At 38.7% G+C, this 21,575-nt stretch overlaps 13 non-coding genes and 2 pseudogenes across 13 annotated transcripts; 7 read left to right on the top strand and 8 right to left on the bottom strand.

Annotated features, from left to right (window-relative positions):
• Positions 1-1,162: 1,162 nt before the first annotated feature.
• trnaf-gaa (transfer RNA phenylalanine (anticodon GAA)) lies at positions 1,163-1,235 on the bottom strand. The gene has a single exon. It is a non-coding gene; the product is annotated as a tRNA-Phe (tRNA).
• Positions 1,236-2,545: 1,310 nt separating this feature from the next.
• On the bottom strand, positions 2,546-2,746 carry LOC131728125 (small nucleolar RNA U3; annotated as a pseudogene).
• A 139-nt stretch (positions 2,747-2,885) lies between these two features.
• trnai-uau (transfer RNA isoleucine (anticodon UAU)) lies at positions 2,886-2,958 on the top strand. Its single transcript has one exon. It is a non-coding gene; the product is annotated as a tRNA-Ile (tRNA).
• Positions 2,959-5,266: 2,308 nt separating this feature from the next.
• Positions 5,267-5,340, top strand: trnan-guu (transfer RNA asparagine (anticodon GUU)). Its single transcript has one exon. It is a non-coding gene; the product is annotated as a tRNA-Asn (tRNA).
• Positions 5,341-5,474: 134 nt separating this feature from the next.
• On the bottom strand, positions 5,475-5,547 carry trnaf-gaa (transfer RNA phenylalanine (anticodon GAA)). Its single transcript has one exon. It is a non-coding gene; the product is annotated as a tRNA-Phe (tRNA).
• A 1,301-nt stretch (positions 5,548-6,848) lies between these two features.
• On the bottom strand, positions 6,849-7,061 carry LOC131728123 (small nucleolar RNA U3). The gene has a single exon (XR_009322526.1). It is a non-coding gene; the product is annotated as a small nucleolar RNA U3 (small nucleolar RNA).
• A 139-nt stretch (positions 7,062-7,200) lies between these two features.
• Positions 7,201-7,273, top strand: trnav-uac (transfer RNA valine (anticodon UAC)). The gene has a single exon. It is a non-coding gene; the product is annotated as a tRNA-Val (tRNA).
• A 2,308-nt stretch (positions 7,274-9,581) lies between these two features.
• trnan-guu (transfer RNA asparagine (anticodon GUU)) lies at positions 9,582-9,655 on the top strand. Its single transcript has one exon. It is a non-coding gene; the product is annotated as a tRNA-Asn (tRNA).
• A 134-nt stretch (positions 9,656-9,789) lies between these two features.
• Positions 9,790-9,862, bottom strand: trnaf-gaa (transfer RNA phenylalanine (anticodon GAA)). Its single transcript has one exon. It is a non-coding gene; the product is annotated as a tRNA-Phe (tRNA).
• A 1,301-nt stretch (positions 9,863-11,163) lies between these two features.
• On the bottom strand, positions 11,164-11,376 carry LOC131728122 (small nucleolar RNA U3). The gene has a single exon (XR_009322525.1). It is a non-coding gene; the product is annotated as a small nucleolar RNA U3 (small nucleolar RNA).
• Positions 11,377-11,515: 139 nt separating this feature from the next.
• trnav-uac (transfer RNA valine (anticodon UAC)) lies at positions 11,516-11,588 on the top strand. Its single transcript has one exon. It is a non-coding gene; the product is annotated as a tRNA-Val (tRNA).
• A 628-nt stretch (positions 11,589-12,216) lies between these two features.
• On the top strand, positions 12,217-12,288 carry trnaw-cca (transfer RNA tryptophan (anticodon CCA)). Its single transcript has one exon. It is a non-coding gene; the product is annotated as a tRNA-Trp (tRNA).
• Positions 12,289-13,672: 1,384 nt separating this feature from the next.
• trnaf-gaa (transfer RNA phenylalanine (anticodon GAA)) lies at positions 13,673-13,745 on the bottom strand. The gene has a single exon. It is a non-coding gene; the product is annotated as a tRNA-Phe (tRNA).
• Positions 13,746-15,056: 1,311 nt separating this feature from the next.
• Positions 15,057-15,257, bottom strand: LOC131728124 (small nucleolar RNA U3; annotated as a pseudogene).
• Positions 15,258-15,396: 139 nt separating this feature from the next.
• trnai-uau (transfer RNA isoleucine (anticodon UAU)) lies at positions 15,397-15,469 on the top strand. Its single transcript has one exon. It is a non-coding gene; the product is annotated as a tRNA-Ile (tRNA).
• The last annotated feature ends 6,106 nt before the right edge of the window (positions 15,470-21,575 follow it).

The following is a 21,575-nucleotide window of genomic DNA, read 5'->3' as shown; positions in this document are numbered from 1 at the left end:
ATCTATAAACACAGACCACATATATCACAGACCAAGAACAAATACACACACACTGTTTTAAATAAAACTGACGAAACCATAATCCCTGGTTTAGGAGGCCAGTGCCTTATCCTTTAGGTGACTTCCAGGTGGATAGCAGTCAGCGAGACAATACACGACCAGAGGAATAAATGTGTTCATTTTACTATAAAGATTGTTTCAATGAAATCAACAGCTGATACCAAACTCTTGTCAGCACTCAATACCATTTTAATTTCTTTTTTAAATCGGACTAAAATAGCGTTCCTAACACAGATTGTATTTTTGTTGTAAACAGACTACTTGTTGAAGTCACTGGAAAATACTGTGTGTACAAACATGTAATTAACTTGATTGTTTTAATATTCCAAATAACATATTACTTTGAAAATCATCTCCGTCGGCCACTGGATCGTGGTCTCAGGCTGGGATACGGACCATTGAGAACAGTATAAACGATCTATGACTGGAAGTAGCTTACATGAGAAATGCTCTCGTTAAACATGCTAGGATGATCGACTTCGGCATTCTCCAACTGCTGTTTACATTTTCTAACACGTTATGAGAACGAATACAAAGTTTGACCCTTTCCTTGTAAGTGGGGGTAAGCACAAGTTATTTTCAGATGTTATGTCTTTATTTAAGCACAATCAAGTCCTGCGTAGTGCAAATCACATTACTATATTTGTTATATTAGTCAAGTCCTATTGAAAGAGTTCTTTCAAACAATCAACATTATCAATGATCAATTTGAAATTTGCTTATTGATTTAAACCAGTATGAGATGCACACTCAAAATGTGTCCCCTTCCTTCAACAACCCCCTGACTGAAGATTGGAGTGGTCATCACTAGCAGCCAGCAGGTGCCCGAAAACAACACTCATTGTCAGCTCGGTGCTGAGAAGTGGCAAGCTCTACTTCATTAATATGATACAATGACTGGGCAACAACGAGGTGTTACATTAACAATACCAACTAACTTGAGACAGCCAAGACGTTGAAGTATACCTTAAGTTTTTGCATTTCTTAATCACATTAGAAAATGGCACTCTGATACGTTGTTATTTCTTCCAATTACACAGAACAAAAAAAAAGCTCTTTTTTTCTGTTCAAAATAATACAAAACAAAAATAGTCTTGCTACTTGCCGAAACCCGGGATCGAACCAGGGACCTTTAGATCTTCAGTCTAACGCTCTCCCAACTGAGCTATTTCGGCTTGACAAGACTTGCGTTTTTTGTCACACCAGTAAACCTGTGTATTATGAGAAACGTCAACAGCTCGGCAACACAATAGAATCCGATGCCTTTACAAATGCGTTTCGAAACACTTAAGTTTTCTCCCAGATGCGGTTTTCAGCCGAAACGGGGGATAAAACTGCCTATGATCAAAGTGGGCAGAAAAGTTGCATAATTTGCATACCGTATTGGGAGAAAAGAAAGCGGATCATCAAATTGATCAATGCTAATGTTAAAACAATTTAAGAACACTTTACATAGGCCTTGACTAATATAAAAATATAGTAATGTGATTTGCATTACGCAGGACTAGATTGAGCTTAAATAAAGACATTACATCTGAAAATAAATTGTGCTTACCCCCACTTACAAGGAAAGTGTCCAACTTTGTATTCGTACTCATAACGTGTTATAACATGTACACAGCAATTGGAGAATACCGATGTCGATCATCCTAGCATGTTAAACGAGGGCATTTCTGATGTAAGCTACTTCCACTAATAGATCGTTTATACTGTTCTCAAAGGTCCGCATCCCAGCCTGAGACCACGATCCAGTGGCCGACGGAGATGTTATTCAATTTAATATATTATTTTTAATATTAAAACAAGTTAAATACATGTTTGGACAAAATATTTTTCATTGACTTCAACGAGTAGTCTGTTTACAACCAAATGCAATCTGTGTTAGGAACGCTATTTTAGTCTGAATTAAAATGGAAATTAAAATGGTATTGCGTTCTGACAAGAGTTTGGTATCAGCTGTTGATTTCCTTGAAACAATCTTTTATAGTAAAATGAACACATTTATTCCTTTTAAGAATAAATAAAATTGAGCTGTCAGAGGAGGATTTGATCAGACACCTCCACTTGGAGACCAGAACACAGAATTCTTTGGAAAGACAGAGTCCTTAAGTCTAGCGCCTTAGACCACTCGACCATCCTGACAAACTGCGTTCATTACAGCAGAAAACCGCATTATTTATTTCAGCACAGCCTAGGGTTGTCATATAAGGCCCGATCGGGTTTATTACGCACATACCAACTGTTGCTCCATGAATGATGTAATGACAAGTGTTAAAACAGAAACGGTTTGAAGCCAACCCACAAAAGTAAGACTATTTATTTCAATATCGTTATAACTATAAACGATGCACGCATTTTACAATAGCAATTGCTATATGACAACGACCAAAAAGTAATTTTGTTGCAATACTGTATACAGTGTGAACAGAATCAGATATTGCTCTGTTGCCTCGAAGAAACATCTACATTTTGTATTTAAAAAGGACATCCAACGTGGGGCTCGATCCCAAAAGACAGCGGAATGTTCATCAATGATCAAGAACAGCTACAGTGAAGTAGCATTCAAGTCCCGCTACGCGCTCAGAAGAAAACACTGTAACTCCTCGTTATGGTTAGCGAGACCAGACACTAGAAACGCATTTCACTAGAAACAAACTATAGAAATGATCCCTGAAAGTAAAATCTTAACAAATATGTGGGTAAAACAACTTCCCTACTCCCGGCATGATGGTGTCTGATTCGGTTTCCTTTCTAGAATATTACTTGTTCATAGTAATGTTAATAATTGCCAATGCGTTTCAAACACAAAACTCACTTTCTGACCAGGTTCCATAGTGTAGTGGTTATCACGTCTGCTTTATACGCAGAAGGTCCTGGGTTCGATCCCCAGTGGAACCACTTCAGTTTGTTTTTACAATATGACTCCCTGGTCAAGACAAGGTAGTTCTGGGTTTGGCCGATCATTAGATTGCGGATGTAAGGTATCTGGTCCCATCGTAGAAGCAAGATAGTTTATTCACAAAAAATACATACACTTTTATTTATGTTTCTTTTGTTGGTAAATTAACCCAATACATTATTGCATTCTGTCACGTCATTAGATGAGCAAAGCCCCTTTGTGCCAGTGCGCATTCAGAGGAGACGCGCTGAGAAAATCCGTCATCTGTATCACTCAGTACTGCCAGCTTTCCCTCGTTGGTGATATATTGGTCAGCATAGCTGCTTTCCAAGTAATTGACCCGAGACGATTCCCAGCCAGTACAACTGTGTTTATGCCCACGTTTCAAATAATAAACATTATAAAAGCAAATCGCTTTGTTTTATGTTTTCTTTACTTTTAAGCTGAGAATCAAACACACTTCCGACAACTTCATAGCCCTGCTGACTACGAACAAATATTGAGTCGTCTGTTTCCCATGACCCTGGTGATACTGAGTGTTTTCCAAGTATCAGCATCGGACTTAGCATGCCTTTGGCATGCTTGCTGTGCACTCTAGCATTGCATAACAAGCATGCACCACGGCAGGAATTCGTGGCGCAACGGTAGCGCGTCTGACTCCAGATCAGAAGGTTGCGTGTTCAAATTACGTCGAGGTCAAAGCCTTCTTTGTTTCTATTCCACACTATTTAATTTTGTAATGTGTTTGCAAATACTAGTTTGGACGAATTTAATGTACAGCAAGTAATAATTGATACCTTTAAGCTGAACAGTCATTTAAGAATTAACAACGAAGACATAAAAAGGGACACAACGCCAACAGAGTTCAAGCCCATCACCTTAACCACTTGGCCACGACTACTTGGTGCAACGTGCCAAGATCTATAAACACAGACCACATATATCACAGACCAAGAACAAATACACACACACTGTTTTAAATAAAACTGACGAAACCATAATCCCTAGTTTAGGAGGCCATTGCCTTATCCTTTAGGTGACTTCCAGGTGGATAGCAGTCAGCGAGACAATACACGACCAGAGGAATAAATGTGTTCATTTTACTATAAAGATTGTTTCAATGAAATCAACAGCTGATACCAAACTCTTGTCAGCACTCAATACCATTTTAATTTCTTTTTTAAATCGGACTAAAATAGCGTTCCTAACACAGATTGTATTTTTGTTGTAAACAGACTACTTGTTGAAGTCACTGAAAAATACTGTGTGTCCAAACATGTATTTAACTTGATTGTTTTAATATTCCAAATAACATATTACTTTGAAAAACATCTCCGTCGGCCACTGGATCGTGGTCTCAGGCTGGGATACGGACCATTGAGAACAGTATAAACGATCTATGACTGGAAGTAGCTTACATGAGAAATGCTCTCGTTAAACATGCTAGGATGATCGACTTCGGCATTCTCCAACTGCTGTTTACATTTTCTAACACGTTATGTGAACGAATACAAAGTTTGACCCTTTCCTTGTAAGTGGGGGTAAGCACAAGTTATTTTCAGATGTTATGTCTTTATTTAAGCACAATCAAGTCCTGCGTAGTGCAAATCACATTACTATATTTTTTATATTAGTCAAGTCCTATTGAAAGAGTTCTTAAATAGTTTCAACATTATCAATGATCAATTTGAAATTTGCTTATTGATTTAAACCAGTATGAGATGCACACTCAAAATGTGTCCCCTTCCTTCAACAACCCCCTGACTGAAGATTGGAGTGGTCATCACTAGCAGCCAGCAGGTGCCCGAAAACAACACTCATTGTCAGCTCGGTGCTGAGAAGTGGCAAGCTCTACTTCATTAATATGATACAATGACTGGGCAACAACGAGGTGTTACTTTAACAATACCAACTAACTTGAGACAGCCAAGACGTTGAAGTATACCTTAAGTCTGTCATGTGATGCAATAACAGGTTTTAGCATTTTTGCATTTTCTGCTTGGTCAAACAAGCTCAAGCCACAGCACACAGCGCTGATGCATCGGAACAGAGGTGGATTTTAAAGCGACTGAATCAACGAGCTGAGACTACTTTTTGAAGAAACTGAAAACATACCTCTCGTCGAAAAATGTGCTATTTAGTTAATTTATTTATTTATTGAATTTGCAAATGGCAGACTACATACATGGGAATAAATATAAAAGGCTTGAAGTTTGCTTGCATTGCATACATTTAATTGTGATTACAGACTTTTCTGCCGTGTTGCTTTCTTCTTAGATGTGGTCTCAGGTTCGGTTGAGCCGATTTGTCTCTGTGGCGCAATTGGTTAGCGCGTTCGGCTGTTAACCGAAAGGTTGGTGGTTCAAGCCCACCCAGGGACGATGTTTTTGCATTTCTTAATCACATTAGAAAATGGCACTCTGATACGTTGTTATTTCTTCCAATTAAACAGAACAAAAAAAACCGCTCTATTTTTCAGTTCAAAATAATACAAAACAAAAATAGTCTTGCTATTTGCCGAAACCCGGGATCGAACCAGGGACCTTTAGATCTTCAGTCTAACGCTCTCCCAACTGAGCTATTTTGGCTTGACAAGACTTGCGTTTTTTGTCACCCCAGTAAACCTGTGTATTATGAGAAACGATCAACAGCTCGGCAACACAATAGAATCCGATGCCTTTACAAATGCGTTTCGAAACACTTAAGTTTTCACCCAGATGCGGTTTTCAGCCGAAACGGGGGGATAAAACTGCCTATGATCAAAGTGGGCAGAAAAGTTGCATACTTTGCATACCGTATTGGGAGAAAAGAAAGCGGATCATCAAATTGATCAATGCTAATGTTAAAACAATTTAAGAACACTTTACATAGGCCTTGACTAATATAAAAATATAGTAATGTGATTTGCATTACGCAGGACTAGATTGAGCTTAAATAAAGACATTACATCTGAAAATAAACTGTGCCTACCCCCACTTACAAGGAAAGTGTCCAACTTTGTATTCGTACTCATAACGTGTTATAACATGTAAACAGCAATTGGAGAATGCCGATGTCGATCATCCTAGCATGTTAAACGAGGGCATTTCTGATGTAAGCTTCTTCCACTAATAGATCGTTTATACTGTTCTCAAAGGTCCGCATCCCAGCCTGAGACCTCGATCCAGTGGCCGACGGAGATGTTATTCAATTTAATATATTATTTTTAATATTAAAACAAGTTAAATACATGTTTGGACAAAATATTTTTCATTGACTTCAACGAGTAGTCTGTTTACAACCAAATGCAATCTGTGTTAGGAACGCTATTTTAGTCTGAATTAAAATGGAAATTAAAATGGTATTGCGTTCTGACAAGAGTTTGGTATCAGCTGTTGATTTCCTTGAAACAATCTTTTATAGTAAAATGAACACATTTATTCCTTTTAAGAATAAATAAAATTGAACTGTCAGAGGAGGATTTGAACCGACACCTTCACTTGGAGACCAGAACACAGAATTCTTTGGAAAGACAGAGTCCTTAAGTCTAGCGCCTTAGACCACTCGACCATCCTGACAAACTGCGTTCATTACAGCAGAAAACCGCATTATTTATTTCAGCACAGCCTAGGGTTGTCATATCAAGGCCCGATCGGGTTTATTACGCACATACCAACTGTTGCTCCATGAATGATGTAATGACAAGTGTTAAAACAGAAACGGTTTGAAGCCAACCCACAAAAGTAAGACTATTTATTTCAATATCGTTATAACTATAAACGATGCACGCATTTTACAATAGCAATTGCTATATGACAACGACCAAAAAATAATTTTGTTGCAATACTGTATACAGTGTGAACAGAATCAGATATTGCTCTGTTGCCTCGAAGAAACATCTACATTTTGTATTTAAAAAGGACGTCCAACTTGGGGCTCGATCCCAAAAGAGAGCGGAATGTTCATCAATGATCAAGAACAGCTAAAGTGAAATAGCATTCAAGTCCCGCTTCGCGCTCAAAAGAAAACACTGTAACTCCTCGTTATGGTTAGCGAGACCAGACACTAGAAACGCATTTCACTAGAAACAAACTATAGAAATGATCCCTGAAAGTATAGTCTTAACAAATATGTGGGTAAAACAACTTCCCTACTCCCGGCATGATGGTGTCTGATTCGGTTTCCTTTCTAGAATATTACTTGTTCATTGTAATGTTAATAATTGCCAATGCGTTTCAAACACAAAACTCACTTTCTGACAAGGTTCCATAGTGTAGTGGTTATCACGTCTGCTTTACACGCAGAAGGTCCTGGGTTCGATCCCCAGTGGAACCACTTCAGTTTGTTTTTACAATATGACTCCCTGGTCAAGACAAGGTAGTTCTGGGTTTGGCCGATCATTAGATTGCGGATGTAAGGTCTCTGGTCCCATCGTAGAAGCAAGATAGTTTATTCACAAAAAATACATACACTTTTATTTATGTTTCTTTTGTTGGTAAATTAACCCAATACATTATTGCATTCTGTCACGTCATTAGATGAGCAAAGCCCCTTTGTGCCAGTGCGCATTCAGAGGAGACGCGCTGAGAAAATCCGTCATCTGTATCACTCAGTACTGCCAGCTTTCCCTCGTTGGTGATATATTGGTCAGCATAGCTGCTTTCCAAGTAATTGACCCGAGACGATTCCCAGCCAGTACAACTGTGTTTATGCCCACGTTTCAAATAATAAACATTATAAAAGCAAATCGCTTTGTTTTATGTTTTCTTTACTTTTAAGCTGAGAATCAAACACACTTCCGACAACTTCATAGCCCTGCTGACTACGAACAAATATTGAGTCGTCTGTTTCCCATGACCCTGGTGATACTGAGTGTTTTCCAAGTATCAGCATCGGACTTAGCATGCCTTTGGCATGCTTGCTGTGCACTCTAGCATTGCATAACAAGCATGCACCACGGCAGGAATTCGTGGCGCAACGGTAGCGCGTCTGACTCCAGATCAGAAGGTTGCGTGTTCAAATTACGTCGAGGTCAAAGCCTTCTTTGTTTCTATTCCACACTATTTAATTTTGTAATGTGTTTGCAAATACTAGTTTGGACGAATTTAATGTACAGCAAGTAATAATTGATACCTTTAAGCTGAACAGTCATTTAAGAATTAACAACGAAGACATAAAAAGGGACACAACGCCAACAGAGTTCAAGCCCATCACCTTAACCACTTGGCCACGACTACTTGGTGCAACGTGCCAAGATCTATAAACACAGACCACATATATCACAGACCAAGAACAAATACACACACACTGTTTTAAATAAAACTGACGAAACCATAATCCCTAGTTTAGGAGGCCATTGCCTTATCCTTTAGGTGACTTCCAGGTGGATAGCAGTCAGCGAGACAATACACGACCAGAGGAATAAATGTGTTCATTTTACTATAAAGATTGTTTCAATGAAATCAACAGCTGATACCAAACTCTTGTCAGCACTCAATACCATTTTAATTTCTTTTTTAAATCGGACTAAAATAGCGTTCCTAACACAGATTGTATTTTTGTTGTAAACAGACTACTTGTTGAAGTCACTGAAAAATACTGTGTGTCCAAACATGTATTTAACTTGATTGTTTTAATATTCCAAATAACATATTACTTTGAAAAACATCTCCGTCGGCCACTGGATCGTGGTCTCAGGCTGGGATACGGACCATTGAGAACAGTATAAACGATCTATGACTGGAAGTAGCTTACATGAGAAATGCTCTCGTTAAACATGCTAGGATGATCGACTTCGGCATTCTCCAACTGCTGTTTACATTTTCTAACACGTTATGTGAACGAATACAAAGTTTGACCCTTTCCTTGTAAGTGGGGGTAAGCACAAGTTATTTTCAGATGTTATGTCTTTATTTAAGCACAATCAAGTCCTGCGTAGTGCAAATCACATTACTATATTTTTTATATTAGTCAAGTCCTATTGAAAGAGTTCTTAAATAGTTTCAACATTATCAATGATCAATTTGAAATTTGCTTATTGATTTAAACCAGTATGAGATGCACACTCAAAATGTGTCCCCTTCCTTCAACAACCCCCTGACTGAAGATTGGAGTGGTCATCACTAGCAGCCAGCAGGTGCCCGAAAACAACACTCATTGTCAGCTCGGTGCTGAGAAGTGGCAAGCTCTACTTCATTAATATGATACAATGACTGGGCAACAACGAGGTGTTACTTTAACAATACCAACTAACTTGAGACAGCCAAGACGTTGAAGTATACCTTAAGTCTGTCATGTGATGCAATAACAGGTTTTAGCATTTTTGCATTTTCTGCTTGGTCAAACAAGCTCAAGCCACAGCACACAGCGCTGATGCATCGGAACAGAGGTGGATTTTAAAGCGACTGAATCAACGAGCTGAGACTACTTTTTGAAGAAACTGAAAACATACCTCTCGTCGAAAAATGTGCTATTTAGTTAATTTATTTATTTATTGAATTTGCAAATGGCAGACTACATACATGGGAATAAATATAAAAGGCTTGAAGTTTGCTTGCATTGCATACATTTAATTGTGATTACAGACTTTTCTGCCGTGTTGCTTTCTTCTTAGATGTGGTCTCAGGTTCGGTTGAGCCGATTTGTCTCTGTGGCGCAATTGGTTAGCGCGTTCGGCTGTTAACCGAAAGGTTGGTGGTTCAAGCCCACCCAGGGACGATGTTTTTGCATTTCTTAATCACATTAGAAAATGGCACTCTGATACGTTGTTATTTCTTCCAATTAAACAGAACAAAAAAAACCGCTCTATTTTTCAGTTCAAAATAATACAAAACAAAAATAGTCTTGCTATTTGCCGAAACCCGGGATCGAACCAGGGACCTTTAGATCTTCAGTCTAACGCTCTCCCAACTGAGCTATTTTGGCTTGACAAGACTTGCGTTTTTTGTCACCCCAGTAAACCTGTGTATTATGAGAAACGATCAACAGCTCGGCAACACAATAGAATCCGATGCCTTTACAAATGCGTTTCGAAACACTTAAGTTTTCACCCAGATGCGGTTTTCAGCCGAAACGGGGGGATAAAACTGCCTATGATCAAAGTGGGCAGAAAAGTTGCATACTTTGCATACCGTATTGGGAGAAAAGAAAGCGGATCATCAAATTGATCAATGCTAATGTTAAAACAATTTAAGAACACTTTACATAGGCCTTGACTAATATAAAAATATAGTAATGTGATTTGCATTACGCAGGACTAGATTGAGCTTAAATAAAGACATTACATCTGAAAATAAACTGTGCCTACCCCCACTTACAAGGAAAGTGTCCAACTTTGTATTCGTACTCATAACGTGTTATAACATGTAAACAGCAATTGGAGAATGCCGATGTCGATCATCCTAGCATGTTAAACGAGGGCATTTCTGATGTAAGCTTCTTCCACTAATAGATCGTTTATACTGTTCTCAAAGGTCCGCATCCCAGCCTGAGACCTCGATCCAGTGGCCGACGGAGATGTTATTCAATTTAATATATTATTTTTAATATTAAAACAAGTTAAATACATGTTTGGACAAAATATTTTTCATTGACTTCAACGAGTAGTCTGTTTACAACCAAATGCAATCTGTGTTAGGAACGCTATTTTAGTCTGAATTAAAATGGAAATTAAAATGGTATTGCGTTCTGACAAGAGTTTGGTATCAGCTGTTGATTTCCTTGAAACAATCTTTTATAGTAAAATGAACACATTTATTCCTTTTAAGAATAAATAAAATTGAACTGTCAGAGGAGGATTTGAACCGACACCTTCACTTGGAGACCAGAACACAGAATTCTTTGGAAAGACAGAGTCCTTAAGTCTAGCGCCTTAGACCACTCGACCATCCTGACAAACTGCGTTCATTACAGCAGAAAACCGCATTATTTATTTCAGCACAGCCTAGGGTTGTCATATCAAGGCCCGATCGGGTTTATTACGCACATACCAACTGTTGCTCCATGAATGATGTAATGACAAGTGTTAAAACAGAAACGGTTTGAAGCCAACCCACAAAAGTAAGACTATTTATTTCAATATCGTTATAACTATAAACGATGCACGCATTTTACAATAGCAATTGCTATATGACAACGACCAAAAAATAATTTTGTTGCAATACTGTATACAGTGTGAACAGAATCAGATATTGCTCTGTTGCCTCGAAGAAACATCTACATTTTGTATTTAAAAAGGACGTCCAACTTGGGGCTCGATCCCAAAAGAGAGCGGAATGTTCATCAATGATCAAGAACAGCTAAAGTGAAATAGCATTCAAGTCCCGCTTCGCGCTCAAAAGAAAACACTGTAACTCCTCGTTATGGTTAGCGAGACCAGACACTAGAAACGCATTTCACTAGAAACAAACTATAGAAATGATCCCTGAAAGTATAGTCTTAACAAATATGTGGGTAAAACAACTTCCCTACTCCCGGCATGATGGTGTCTGATTCGGTTTCCTTTCTAGAATATTACTTGTTCATTGTAATGTTAATAATTGCCAATGCGTTTCAAACACAAAACTCACTTTCTGACAAGGTTCCATAGTGTAGTGGTTATCACGTCTGCTTTACACGCAGAAGGTCCTGGGTTCGATCCCCAGTGGAACCACTTCAGTTTGTTTTTACAATATGACTCCCTGGTCAAGACAAGGTAGTTCTGGGTTTGGCCGATCATTAGATTGCGGATGTAAGGTCTCTGGTCCCATCGTAGAAGCAAGATAGTTTATTCACAAAAAATACATACACTTTTATTTATGTTTCTTTTGTTGGTAAATTAACCCAATACATTATTGCATTCTGTCACGTCATTAGATGAGCAAAGCCCCTTTGTGCCAGTGCGCATTCAGAGGAGACGCGCTGAGAAAATCCGTCATCTGTATCACTCAGTACTGCCAGCTTTCCCTCGTTGGTGATATATTGGTCAGCATAGCTGCTTTCCAAGTAATTGACCCGAGACGATTCCCAGCCAGTACAACTGTGTTTATGCCCACGTTTCAAATAATAAACATTATAAAAGCAAATCGCTTTGTTTTATGTTTTCTTTACTTTTAAGCTGAGAATCAAACACACTTCCGACAACTTCATAGCCCTGCTGACTACGAACAAATATTGAGTCGGCTGTTTCCCATGACCCTGGTTATACCGAGTGTTTTCCAAGTATCAGCATCGGACTTAGCATGCCTTTGGCATGCTTGCTGTGCACTCTAGCATTGCATAACAAGCATGCACTACGGCAGGAATTCGTGGCGCAACGGTAGCGCGTCTGACTCCAGATCAGAAGGTTGCGTGTTCAAATCACGTCGAGGTCAAAGCCTTCTTTGTTTCTATTCCACACCATTTAATTTTGTAATGTGTTTGCAAATACTAGTTTGGAAGAATTTAATGTACAGCAAGTAATAATTGATACCTTTAAGTTGAACAGGCATTTAAGAATTAACAACGAAGACATAAAAAGGGACACAACGCCAACAGAGTTCAAGCCCATCACCTTAACCACTTGGCCACGACTACTTGGTGCAACGTGCCAAGATCTATAAACACAGACCACATATATCACAGACCAAGAACAAATACACACACACTGTTTTAAATAAAACTGACGAAACCATAATCCCTGGTTTAGGAGGCCAGTGCCTTATCCTTTAGGTGACTTCCAGGTGGATAGCAGTCAGCGAGACAATACACGACCAGAGGAATAAATGTGTTCATTTTACTATAAAGATTGTTTCAATGAAATCAACAGCTGATACCAAACTCTTGTCAGCACTCAATACCATTTTAATTTCTTTTTTAAATCGGACTAAAATAGCGTTCCTAACACAGATTGTATTTTTGTTGTAAACAGACTACTTGTTGAAGTCACTGGAAAATACTGTGTGTACAAACATGTAATTAACTTGATTGTTTTAATATTCCAAATAACATATTACTTTGAAAATCATCTCCGTCGGCCACTGGATCGTGGTCTCAGGCTGGGATACGGACCATTGAGAACAGTATAAACGATCTATGACTGGAAGTAGCTTACATGAGAAATGCTCTCGTTAAACATGCTAGGATGATCGACTTCGGCATTCTCCAACTGCTGTTTACATTTTCTAACACGTTATGAGAACGAATACAAAGTTTGACCCTTTCCTTGTAAGTGGGGGTAAGCACAAGTTATTTTCAGATGTTATGTCTTTATTTAAGCACAATCAAGTCCTGCGTAGTGCAAATCACATTACTATATTTGTTATATTAGTCAAGTCCTATTGAAAGAGTTCTTAAATAGTTTCAACATTATCAATGATCAATTTGAAATTTGCTTATTGATTTAAACCAGTATGAGATGCACACTCAAAATGTGTCCCCTTCCTTCAACAACCCCCTGACTGAAGATTGGAGTGGTCATCACTAGCAGCCAGCAGGTGCCCGAAAACAACACTCATTGTCAGCTCGGTGCTGAGAAGTGGCAAGCTCTACTTCATTAATATGATACAATGACTGGGCAACAACGAGGTGTTACATTAACAATACCAACTAACTTGAGACAGCCAAGACGTTGAAGTATACCTTAAGTTTTTGCATTTCTTAATCACATTAGAAAATGGCACTCTGATACGTTGTTATTTCTTCCAATTACACAGAACAAAAAAAAAAAGCTCTTTTTTTCTGTTCAAAATAATACAAAACAAAAATAGTCTTGCTACTTGCCGAAACCCGGGATCGAACCAGGGACCTTTAGATCTTCAGTCTAACGCTCTCCCAACTGAGCTATTTCGGCTTGACAAGACTTGCGTTTTTTGTCACACCAGTAAACCTGTGTATTATGAGAAACGTCAACAGCTCGGCAACACAATAGAATCCGATGCCTTTACAAATGCGTTTCGAAACACTTAAGTTTTCTCCCAGATGCGGTTTTCAGCCGAAACGGGGGGATAAAACTGCCTATGATCAAAGTGGGCAGAAAAGTTGCATAATTTGCATACCGTATTGGGAGAAAAGAAAGCGGATCATCAAATTGATCAATGCTAATGTTAAAACAATTTAAGAACACTTTACATAGGCCTTGACTAATATAAAAATATAGTAATGTGATTTGCATTACGCAGGACTAGATTGAGCTTAAATAAAGACATTACATCTGAAAATAAATTGTGCTTACCCCCACTTACAAGGAAAGTGTCCAACTTTGTATTCGTACTCATAACGTGTTATAACATGTACACAGCAATTGGAGAATACCGATGTCGATCATCCTAGCATGTTAAACGAGGGCATTTCTGATGTAAGCTACTTCCACTAATAGATCGTTTATACTGTTCTCAAAGGTCCGCATCCCAGCCTGAGACCACGATCCAGTGGCCGACGGAGATGTTATTCAATTTAATATATTATTTTTAATATTAAAACAAGTTAAATACATGTTTGGACAAAATATTTTTCATTGACTTCAACGAGTAGTCTGTTTACAACCAAATGCAATCTGTGTTAGGAACGCTATTTTAGTCTGAATTAAAATGGAAATTAAAATGGTATTGCGTTCTGACAAGAGTTTGGTATCAGCTGTTGATTTCCTTGAAACAATCTTTTATAGTAAAATGAACACATTTATTCCTTTTAAGAATAAATAAAATTGAGCTGTCAGAGGAGGATTTGATCAGACACCTCCACTTGGAGACCAGAACACAGAATTCTTTGGAAAGACAGAGTCCTTAAGTTTAGCGCCTTAGACCACTCGACCATCCTGACAAACTGCGTTCATTACAGCAGAAAACCGCATTATTTATTTCAGCACAGCCTAGGGTTGTCATATAAGGCCCGATCGGGTTTATTACGCACATACCAACTGTTGCTCCATGAATGATGTAATGACAAGTGTTAAAACAGAAACGGTTTGAAGCCAACCCACAAAAGTAAGACTATTTATTTCAATATCGTTATAACTATAAACGATGCACGCATTTTACAATAGCAATTGCTATATGACAACGACCAAAAAGTAATTTTGTTGCAATACTGTATACAGTGTGAACAGAATCAGATATTGCTCTGTTGCCTCGAAGAAACATCTACATTTTGTATTTAAAAAGGACATCCAACGTGGGGCTCGATCCCAAAAGACAGCGGAATGTTCATCAATGATCAAGAACAGCTACAGTGAAGTAGCATTCAAGTCCCGCTACGCGCTCAGAAGAAAACACTGTAACTCCTCGTTATGGTTAGCGAGACCAGACACTAGAAACGCATTTCACTAGAAACAAACTATAGAAATGATCCCTGAAAGTAAAATCTTAACAAATATGTGGGTAAAACAACTTCCCTACTCCCGGCATGATGGTGTCTGATTCGGTTTCCTTTCTAGAATATTACTTGTTCATAGTAATGTTAATAATTGCCAATGCGTTTCAAACACAAAACTCACTTTCTGACCAGGTTCCATAGTGTAGTGGTTATCACGTCTGCTTTATACGCAGAAGGTCCTGGGTTCGATCCCCAGTGGAACCACTTCAGTTTGTTTTTACAATATGACTCCCTGGTCAAGACAAGGTAGTTCTGGGTTTGGCCGATCATTAGATTGCGGATGTAAGGTATCTGGTCCCATCGTAGAAGCAAGATAGTTTATTCACAAAAAATACATACACTTTTATTTATGTTTCTTTTGTTGGTAAATTAACCCAATACATTATTGCATTCTGTCACGTCATTAGATGAGCAAAGCCCCTTTGTGCCAGTGCGCATTCAGAGGAGACGCGCTGAGAAAATCCGTCATCTGTATCACTCAGTACTGCCAGCTTTCCCTCGTTGGTGATATATTGGTCAGCATAGCTGCTTTCCAAGTAATTGACCCGAGACGATTCCCAGCCAGTACAACTGTGTTTATGCCCACGTTTCAAATAATAAACATTATAAAAGCAAATCGCTTTGTTTTATGTTTTCTTTACTTTTAAGCTGAGAATCAAACACACTTCCGACAACTTCATAGCCCTGCTGACTACGAACAAATATTGAGTCGTCTGTTTCCCATGACCCTGGTGATACTGAGTGTTTTCCAAGTATCAGCATCGGACTTAGCATGCCTTTGGCATGCTTGCTGTGCACTCTAGCATTGCATAACAAGCATGCACCACGGCAGGAATTCGTGGCGCAACGGTAGCGCGTCTGACTCCAGATCAGAAGGTTGCGTGTTCAAATTACGTCGAGGTCAAAGCCTTCTTTGTTTCTATTCCACACTATTTAATTTTGTAATGTGTTTGCAAATACTAGTTTGGACGAATTTAATGTACAGCAAGTAATAATTGATACCTTTAAGCTGAACAGTCATTTAAGAATTAACAACGAAGACATAAAAAGGGACACAACGCCAACAGAGTTCAAGCCCATCACCTTAACCACTTGGCCACGACTACTTGGTGCAACGTGCCAAGATCTATAAACACAGACCACATATATCACAGACCAAGAACAAATACACACACACTGTTTTAAATAAAACTGACGAAACCATAATCCCTAGTTTAGGAGGCCATTGCCTTATCCTTTAGGTGACTTCCAGGTGGATAGCAGTCAGCGAGACAATACACGACCAGAGGAATAAATGTGTTCATTTTACTATAAAGATTGTTTCAATGAAATCAACAGCTGATACCAAACTCTTGTCAGCACTCAATACCATTTTAATTTCTTTTTTAAATCGGACTAAAATAGCGTTCCTAACACAGATTGTATTTTTGTTGTAAACAGACTACTTGTTGAAGTCACTACTTGTTGAAGGAATTGTGGGAAATGTCGTTTTAAGATCTTGAAATATACCTTTGCTTCTATACCTGATCCAAAATTTCCCACAATTATTTTCAACGTCCCGTCCCTGCCTATTGGCTGAGCGTCGCAGAGCATGCAGGGGCGGCGCATTTAAATTTCAAACTTGTACAGACAGACACGGAGTATTTCGCTTATTTGTTTTTAAGATACTGACTGTCTGTTGAACAATACAAACTAACTTGAGACAGCCAAGCCGTTAAAGCATACCTTAATTCTGCCATGTGATGCAATAACAAGTATTGGCATTTTTGCATTGTCTGCCTCGTCAAACAAGCTCGAGCCACAGCATACAGCGCTGCTGCATCGGGACACAGAGGTGGATTTTAAAGCGACTGAATCAACGAGCTGAGACTACTTTTTGAAGAAATTGAAAACATACCTCTCGTCAAAATATTTGCTATTTAGTTAATTTATTTATTTTTTGAATTTGCAATTGGCAGACTACATTGCCGACAATCTGAATTGCTCATATCAAGTTGCGTTGTAGCCTATGAGAATCGCTGGCATAGCTCAAGGGGAATTAGCTCTAATGGTAGAGCGCTCGCTTAGCATGCGAGAAGTAGCGGGATCGATGCCCGCATTCTCCAAATAGTTTTAATGTATCTGCGTATTTAGTCCCAACGCATTATGGAGATAAATACAAAGTGTGACAATTCTTTGTAACAGAGACGCCCGCCCTACATGTGTATTTTAAAGCACAGTCTCCTAATTTGTAATATTCCCCAGGCTGAAAAACTGCATTGCGCCCTCCATCGTATGCCTTCCGAGAAGCACAAAGGGAGATTTTTTATATATTTTTTTTTAACAATGGAAGAGTTTGTGTTATTTGGGAATAATTATAAATGGCTTGAAATAACGCCTTGGCTGTGACTTATTGCTTTTATAAAACGGCTACACCAATATTTGTAACGTTAGTCACTTTTTGAGATCTAGTCAGCTATAACTATGCTAAGCTCCGCTAGCAAATCGACTAGCCGTCCTGTGCTAGCTAGCTAGCTGGGTTGCTAAAAAAAAAAAAATATATATATATATATATATATATATCAGCTCAAACATTTCCCAGGTCGCCTCTCTCTCTTCGCCTCTCTCTCTCTGCCTCTCTCTCTCTCTCTCTCTCTCTCTCTCTCTCTCTCTCTCTCTCTCTCTCTCTCTCTCACACACACACACTCTCTAATTTTTTAAAAAAAATAAGATACGATACTACAGGTTTAAATACAGTAAAATCGGGAGCAGATAAGTGCAAGTTAAAGTGCATTAAGGGCAGAGTGCTATATTGTCCAGAAGGGGAGAGCTGAGTTTTACAGGTCCTGTCTGAAGAGGTGTGTCTTGAGGAGGTGCCAGAAGGTGGTCAGGGACTGGGCAGTCCTGACATCTATAGGAAGGTCGCTCCTCCACTGCGGGGCGAGGGTGGAATCTGCAGTATCAGTAGTGTATCCTACAGATGTCAGGACTGCCCAGTCCCTGACCACATTCCGGCGCCTCCTTAAGACTCACCTCTTCAAACAGCACCTGTAGAACTCCTCTGTTTGTATCCTGGGACACTATCACCCTTCATTTAAATGTGCTTTATTTTGCTCTTATCTGCATTTAATCCTGTACTTCAGAATACTGTAATCTGTCAAGTGTTTAACCTGTAGTATTTTGTATTTAATCATATCCTGATGTAACTATCACTATTTAATCATATCCTGATGTAACTATCACTATTATCTTCTGTATTATAGAATTATGGTTTGTCACACTTGAACAAAAGTTATTGTATTTCTTGCTCTTATTGTATTACTTGTATTGCAACACTTGAAATGTATTTGCTTACGATTGTAAGTTGCCCTGGATAAGGGCGTCTGCTAAGAAATAAATAATAATAATAATAATAATAATAATAATAATAATAATAATAATAATAATAATAATAATAATAATAATAGTTACTTTGAAAGACACTAAACCAGTTTAAAGCATTCGTTATTTAAACCAAAACCAGTGTATAAAGTGTTTTTGTAAGACAAATAAAACACAAATGCACCGAGATTTGAACTCAGCTCGCTAGATTCAGAGTGCTAGCCATTACACCATGAAACCACCCATACAGTTCCTCCATTGCAGGGACTCTCGTCAATGTTTCGTCAAAACACCAAACAGCACAAACTGCACTACACTCTGTGACCACAAGAGGGAGAGAGAGCGTAATAAAATGATGCTCTTTAATCCAGAGCAGTGGTTCTTAACCTGGGGTCCTCAGAGACAGTCCAGGAGGTCCACAGGAAAAAAACTTGAAACTTTTCACTCAACATTAGTAATGTGCAAAATCAAAATGTTTGCTTCTTGAATTGATTTGATTTCACAAAGTTTATGATGGATCTGTTAACCTGCAGCTCTGATTTTAATATTTTACAATTAATAATTATTTATACTGTGTAACAAAGCTACATAATCACAGCCGTGGCTAAGATGAATGGTTTGAGAGAAGGGAGAAGAGAGAGAAATAGCTGTGTTTGTACAAACTCAACACAAAGAAAACTATATTCTATTTTTTCGTTTTGCTTGCAAGATCAACTTTTTTCAGTTTTTTTCTGAATTGCAAACAAACTGCATCATCTGAAAATGAGTTTACACTTAAGAGCACTGCTTGACTAGAAGTGGCTGCTGTGCCAAGGAAGACAATTTGCAAAGAAAAGACACTTTGCATTGGCAGCACATGCTTCAGTGCTCTGGGAGTGTTTATAGCCCTGTGAGTTTAACAAGTTGTCTGAATTTAACCTGTCTGGTCAGGCTCTGAAATGGATGGAGTCTGACTTGTTAGATAGAAAACAAAGTGTTAAAATAAGCAATAGTGAATCAGCGTTTAGGATCTGTACTATGGGGGTCCCACAGGGATCTATATTTGGGCCTTTGTTATTTAGTCTCTACATTAATGATCTACCTTTGGTCTGTCCAGAAGATCAACCACAAGAGGAGACTGTAGTGTCTTGACATCACACTACGTTTGCACAAACAGCTTGCTCAATTAAGGGTGCCATGTTCTGGAATACGCTACCAGACTTTATGAAAAGTATATCAGACTACAAGAGTTTTTTTTTTTAATAGAACTGAAAAAATGGTTGAAACAGGACCAACTTTGTGACCATGTCTAGTCCCCCTCCATTTGTTGACATTAAATAATAATAATTTAATGTTTGAGAGCTGCCCTTCATGGCAACAGAATCCACAACAACAATGACTTTTATCAGCATCTTCATCTGGGCACTTGTCATCTGCACTCAGGGTAAGAATCATTTAGAAAAACACTTTCATCAATTTGTGGGGCTATTCTTAATATATAAGTGTAAAACAGGGGCAAACTAATGGAAAATAAATTAAACTTCAATAGAAAAGGCTTTCATTTAAATGGGTTTTCATTAGTTAATTCACTGATGTACTATATTTTCACAGACCCCCCACTAATTTAGTCTCATTCCAAATGAAAGAAAGCTGGTTTTTCCAATCTTTCTCAAAACAACATATCAATACAAGAGCCATGTGTTTCTCAGTGAGCTGGAATCGCCATGGCAATGGAGTGTGATCAGTCACTGTGTGCGCCCTTTCACAAACATCAAACAAAATCAATCAATAAAGAAATCAATACACGAGTGTGATGGAAATATAATGAGTTCTGGTTGTAAATCTCCCTCTTGACCTGTGAGGATACAAAGTAGCGAAAGGGAAAGGCTTTGGACGGGTTGGCCTGACAGTTCATTCCCTGGGTCGGGAAGTCAATCAGCCTGGAAAAAGACGAGACTCCAGTGCGGGAATGTATTGACCTGGAAGGTAAACGAGGTAGCAGCTGCAGGCAATAGAATCAGCTGCAATCGTTTACCAAGGGGTCATGCATAACCGCATAAAAGGGGCTGGAGAATCTTTTCCTTCGTTTTTGGTTTTGAAATAGACCCAGAAGGACCCGTGCACTGTGTATTAAGAATATTGTGAGTTTTTGTTTTGTTTGTCTTGTCTATAATTGCTATTTGTGTGTTTATAGACAGCTAACACGTTCTGGAGCTGTTAGTAAGAGCCAGCACTGAACCCGGAACAGCACTGCACTCTTTGTCACTCTTTAACCTGTATCACCCACCACGAGCACTACAGCACGCACCCAGGACTGGTGACCGTGGTTGTATATTGTGGGAGAGATGCTGTGTTTATTGTTTAGGGCTGCAATCCCTGTTACTGTACTCCGTGTTTTACGCATCGCTTATTATTTGGTCACCAGACCTGGATTATAACTAAAAATAAAACGTATATTTTTCCATACCGGATTACAAATCTCGTCCGTTTATTCCTGCACTGCATCAGCTCTGCACCTGTTCATAATCAGCAACCACTTTGCCACAAGGAGTTTGATACCTTTTCCCCTGGCTTGTTAAATATCATTCTGATTGACATAATGAAAACGCACTCCTAGCAGCTTGCTCAAGGTACATCTTGAAAAGGCCTGTGAAAGACAGTGAAGTAGATGTCCAATTTATAACAGTAAGAAGCAGTCAAAATGTGACCAATGAAAAGAAAAATGACAGGTCCATTACTTCTACAGCAGCAGCAGCAGCACGTGGGAAGGTATACCACTAGGGGTAGGGCACTACATACCCTTTAATACACAATAGCATTGAAATGATGACAGAAACAGAAATATTACTGTCAGTTTAGACAAACAGATCAGTTATATTAGACAGCAGTGATATACTGAGAGCTTTGACTGGGGGAAAAATAGAAGAAAACAGTCAAAGTGAACCCGACCCTATCAATTGCACTGGTGCTC

The sequence above is a fragment of the Acipenser ruthenus genome, unplaced genomic scaffold, assembly GCF_902713425.1.
Source record: "Acipenser ruthenus unplaced genomic scaffold, fAciRut3.2 maternal haplotype, whole genome shotgun sequence".
Lineage (NCBI taxonomy): Eukaryota > Metazoa > Chordata > Actinopteri > Acipenseriformes > Acipenseridae > Acipenser > Acipenser ruthenus.
Note: the sequence above shows the minus strand (reverse complement) of the source record. Positions and strands in the feature narration are given on the sequence as shown.